We start from the raw sequence: 6,000 nt of genomic DNA on the forward strand, positions 1-6,000 counted from the left end.
GAAAAATAGTTTTGTCTCCCAAACTTGCCACAGTTCTGTTGCTTGGAAGATCAAAGGTCATAGGTGTTTCATCCATATTTCCAATATCTCCCAGGTCATAGTTATGGATCCTTCTTTGTTTTATGATGAATGAATGGAATGACATCACTTTTTCATCAAGGTCTTTTGGCAACTTCTGTGAAATCTTTGTTCTTTGCCGCAAACATAGGGAAAACCTATTCATGAAGCGGGTACACCATCCTGCTGACGCAACAAATTTTTCAATGCCTGGTGCTTTAAATTTGTCATCTTGTGCCATTTGAAGGGCACGTAAGCGAATTCCCCATGCGTGTTACACAGTAACCATTTTGACGACACTCCATAACCCATTCATACAATTCAGTCTCTAGAGCCCCATATGAAGTTGTTAAACCACGTTGAGCTTTTTTTGACTTTGGAATCTTTTCCAAGTCAGCTTTCTTTTTCCGCCATTCCCTCACTTGTTTTTCATCAACACAAAATTCCCTACTTGCAATACTGTTATTGCTTTCTTCTGCTCTTGACACAACCTTAAGTTTGAAACCAGCTTCGAATGACCTGCGTTTTTGTTTTGGTCGAGGATTACCAGTAGAAGTACTGGGATCCATTTCTAACAGGATAAAAAAAAAAAAAAAAGACTTGTTCGGGTACCGTATCTTTTGAGGCCTAATGCAGGCTGATATTATAGAAAGTGATGACATGACTGTTTGCATAGAGCAGCCTGATTGGAACCCCCAAGGAATTTGTCTTAGGTGTACATAAATAAAATAAAATAAAATACATTCATCAAGAATCATAAGCTACAACACAGTGATAGTCTCTCTCTCTCTCTCTCTCTCCCTCTCTCTCTCTCTCTCTCTCTCTCTCTCTCTCTCTCTCTCTCTCTCACACACACACACACACACACACACACACACACACAAATACACACACACTCCTCCTCTGGATTCAATGGGGTTTAGGAAATCTCCCACCCTCATACACTCCTTCTTTCTTTCTCTCTTCCCTCCTCTGGATTCAATGGGATTTTTAGAAAATCCACACTCCTGTGCACACACTTCTTCTTTCTTTCTTTCTTCCCTCCTCTGGATTCAATGGGGTTTAGGAAATCTCCCACCCTCATACACTCCTTCTTTCTTTCTCTCTTCCCTCCTCTGGATTCAATGGGATTTTTAGAAAATCCACACTCCTGTGCACACACTCCCTCTTTCTTTCTCTCTTCTTTATAGCTAAATTTGATACCATTAAAAATTAAATAGGATTAAAATCTGTGGTTTATAATTTACCAGTTGTGTCCACCCCACTCCTTTCACCAGCGTTAGCCCGCTGCACCAAGGGGGACACGTAAGAGGAAGGGGAAAATACAAGAGTGCACGCGGCAACCTCGACGTCTAAGTGGGCAAGTTCACAGCATGCGCACCTGCACGTCTGAGACAGGGCATAAAAAGGGGAAAAAAGGCTGATTGGACCCAGCTCTGTTTGGGGCGCAGGCGTGGCGCGGCAGCAGTTTTTCAGGCTGCTCCCAGATGGGATTGTAAACCCCTTCTACACCCTGGCTCCTCCTCTTCCAGAGTTCAGGCTCTCTTTCTTTCTTTCTTTTTTTCTTTCTTTGAAAGAGAAGCCCAAATTAGCCAAAGGGGGGAAAGCGAGCGAGCAAGGGACCCCAGGAAACTAGACTCGCTTGGCTGGACTACGTACGCTCCTTGGCTTAGTTGCTTTCCACGCGCCTGTTAATATATTCAAGGAAACAAACCGCGGCAGTTTTCCCCAAGGGCAATGCTGAAGAGCAGAGCCCGGAGAAAAACCAAGGAAGTCACGGAGGGCATTTGCCACTTTCTCTAGAAGGTGATACGAGCTTCCCTTTCGAATGGGAAGGGACGGGGGGGTTGGCTGGGCTCTTCCCAGCAGGAAAGGGGGTTGTTTGAAACATTGGGACTGGGGGAGGGGTTGGTTTTGTTTTGTTTTGAAAGGAAATCTCAACCTGTTACAATCGTCCTTCCCAAATGAGCCGAGGAGGACAGCGGTGAAAAGTTTTCTCCAACATTTAGGGGAAAGTCACGAGCAGCATTGCCCTCACAACTGAGGGGAAAAAAACCCGCCCTCTTCCCCTTCCAGGTTTTCTTTAAAAGCAGGCAGCGCTCCTTGGCCGCAGGGCTTCACAGGGACCCTTTCCCCCTCCCACTGCTTCGCTCGCTCGCTCGCTCGCTTTCCCCCCTTTGGCTAATACAATCCCCTTCCCTTCCCATCTGGGAGCAGCCTGAAAAAACTGCTGGCAGGTATGCGGTTCCTAGGTCAGCGGCGCGTGGGATCAAACTAGGAAGAAACTGGAGGTGGGGGGGGAGCAGTTTGAGAGACTATGGAGAATATGGACTTCAGAGGCGGACCAGAAAGAGGTCCCGACAAAGATCCGAGGCTGAATTCGGCAGTGTTTATGGATCAGGGTCAGCCCCACCAGCTGGCGACAGGAGAGCAGAGAGGAGCGGACGGAGCAGAAGCAGCCCCAGGGCTCCGCTGCCGCGCCCCGCCATTTCTGGACAGGGATCCCTTGGAGAGGGGATTCCTTCCTGCGAGACCCCCGTCCACAAAATGCAGGGAGCGGCAGCGGAGCCCCGGGGCTGCTTCTGCTGCGTCCGCTGGACTGTGGGGCTTGGAAGGGGGCGGGAAGAGCGGCGGGGTGGTGGTGGCCGGCGGTGGCAGACTGGTTCGCCTCCTCCTCCTCCAACAGGCAACAGCACTGCCGGATCCAGTTGTAGACTCGAGTATAAGCCGAGGCGGCTTTTTTCAGCCCAAAAAGTGGGCTGAAAAACTCTGCTTATACTCGAGTATATACGGTACTAATTGATAAAGGTGTTTTGTCTGGTGTATACTGCAATAAGGTCTTTATGAGTCAGTTTGTCAACATATTTGTTCCTTCTTCTTTTTCCCAAAAAGTAATTGCTCTCACATTTAGCTCCATTCCAGTGATTTCATGAAAACTTTCTTGTAGTGTCCTTGTCAAGAATATGGAATTTCAAATTCCCAGCCCAACCTAAAGACTTTACATTTTTTGATGATTCCTTCATCAAGTACCAGTATATATTGTTTAGATTAGTCAAGATTGACTGGGTACTACTAAAAATGGATTCCCACATTTATATCTCTAATTATGACATAGTTTTGTTCAGCTGCCTAAATTGTATGTATTATTATATATTTCATTAATACATATAAATAGTACAAATGTTCCCAATTCTAATAACTTTATTTAAGGAAACCCAAATCCTGGATAAATATTCAAATTTCTGATGTTCTCAGGGATACAAACCGAAAACCTTTGATTATATTGCATCATATAAATCATTCAGTACATTTTTCAGCTGAAATCACAGCTAGCATTTCTTTAGTTTTTATTTATTTACTTATTAAATTTATTGACTTCACATCTTACCACAAAGTAACTCAGGGCAGTTTACGATATTAAAAAGATACCATAAAATTTTACAAAACCTATACACAGCCATATTTTCTTTTGGGTCTTTGGCCTGCCACACTTTCTATTATTCTGCTATGCATTTTCTATTGTGGGGAAAATGGGAGGGGGGATTGTAAGGAGTCACATACTATGTAGCCACAACAAAATTATTTCTAGAAAGCCAAGGTCATCCTTTGCTTCTGCACTTGACCAGAATTGGATGGGTGGAACTGCCAGCATGGCAGTGGGAGATTGGACCATATGATGGGCTTGTGGGTGTGGGGCAAGATCTTGAACATTCAACTAGATGGGCAAAATCGGGGAGCTTTCAGATTTGGGTGTTCCCAGATATGCAACTTTCTTAATAAATTAGAACTTTGACCAATACTTTGCCTTGGACTCTGATTTACTTTTGGATCGTGACAAGAGACTAAATTATAAAAAGGATAAATATCCAACTGTAACTAAACTATGAAGAGAGAAGGAATAGGATGAGCAGGAGGGGAGGTGGGACTTGCTATTAGTTTGTCAACTGGTCCCAATGTGAAGATCCCCCCTCCCATTGGACCCTAAGCCAGCTGGCAGAGGCAGGTCTGTAAGCAATTGCAGACGGGCAGGAGGGTTGGAGCCAACCTCTTTCCGACGGATAAGGAGCAATGGCAGAGAAGGCTCTTCTCCTGAACCCCAACTGCTGGAATACTGTGGCTGATGGGCCATCAGCATGCCACCTCAGCCAGCATTGGTAGGACGGGCCAATCACAGCGGGATGAGACGATATTATATCCATATAAACTGACCTGGGACATGGTGGCTCAGCAGCTAAGGTGCCAAACTTGTTGATCAGAAGGTCAGCAGTTAGCAGTTCGAATCCTTGGTGCTGCATCATGGAGTGAGCTCCTGTTACTTGTTACTTTTGCCAACCTAGCAGTTCAAAAGCACGTAAAAATTGAAGTAGAAAAATAGGGACCACCTTTGGTGGGGAGGTAACAGCGTTCTGTGCACTTTTGGCGTTTAATCATGCAAGCCACATGACCATGGAGACGTCTTCGGACAGCGCTGGCTCTTCGGTTTTGAAACAGAGATAAGCACTGCCCCCTAGAGTCAGGAACGACTAGCACATATGTGCAAGGGGAACCTTTACCTTTACCTTTAAATTGACCAGTTATCTTGTTTCTCTAACAGATTGGCACTGGCAAGGGTTTGAAGCCCCAGAGAACTAGAATAGATGTTTTCTCACTTCTGAGCAGGCATGTTTTCCAGCCCTCCTTCTATTGACCAAAACTGCACAACATAATATTGGTTGTCCTCATTGTTGAAAGAATAAAGATTGGCTTCTGCTTCAGCTTCAGCTAACCTGCTTCAACAGACCCTGTTTGAAGCCATGGTAGTCAGTTCACCTTCCCCTCTAATAGATTATACATACCTTGAGGCTGCCCTCCAACCATGTCACAATAAGGAGGAAAATATTTGTTTAACACCAATAGAGCTGAGCATGAACTTAAGCCTGTTTTGACTGATAGGCTAGAGGACAATGTGAAGGCAGGTCATGGAGAGCAGCAGGACAGAAGAAAGGCATGGCCCATTGCCAAGTCATGTCTGTCTTGGGGTTAGATTTTCAAGGGGGGAAAGTCCTTTCTTCTGCTGTTCTTAAACCCACACAATGTGGCTTAATGAATGACTCATCCAGCCCATTTGATCACAGAGAAACCTCCCCAGGTGGAATGATTCAGACAGCATGTTGCCCTCTCTTCTGACTTCTCCAGATGACCACTTACCCCCACCTCCACTAGAAGTTCTATCAATAGAATTAAAGTCACCCACCAACTTTAAAAAGTTGTTTCTTCAGGCAATTAACATCGTTCAAAACAGGGCAGTTTCAAACCTAAACAGGTTGTTCTGTTTCACACTAACTTTTTCCACCAGAAGATTGTGGCTGAAATAGATGTAACACTTAAGATCATGGAACATCTAGATGTAACTTTTTCCCTCTCTCCTCCTAACAGTATTCATAGAGGATGCCCTTGACTATGTATTAGGAGAGGGCTAGTGTAAGTTTCTTGGCCATAGATAAGAGAGGAATGTTTAATCCACTCACCAATTTTCCTATAGCAATAGGACTTAAACATTATCTCTTCACAGTGCTTCATAGCTCACTCTAAGCAGTTTACAGAATCAGCATAATGCCCCCACAATCTGATCCTCATTTACTGACCTCGGAAGGTTGGAGAGGCTGAGTCAACCTCAGTTATTCATGAATAAACAACACCCAAAAGGGCACAGGTGTCAACTCGCTGTGATGTCACACTAATGACTTGTCACATTGAGTCCACATGAACATATTGTAATATTTTTTGCCTTTGCAGAGCTCACGTGGGTGTGGCCTGCATGTGATGCATGGCCTCCGTTTGACACCCCTGCTATAGGGAATTAATATCCAATTGTTGAATGTATTGTGATACTAGATATTTCACGTATTACATAAAATGTACTTGGCTAGTTGGTGAATCAGTGCTTTGTGTGAAGGCAGCACT

This window comes from Thamnophis elegans, chromosome 4 (assembly GCF_009769535.1).
Source record: "Thamnophis elegans isolate rThaEle1 chromosome 4, rThaEle1.pri, whole genome shotgun sequence".
Lineage (NCBI taxonomy): Eukaryota > Metazoa > Chordata > Lepidosauria > Squamata > Colubridae > Thamnophis > Thamnophis elegans.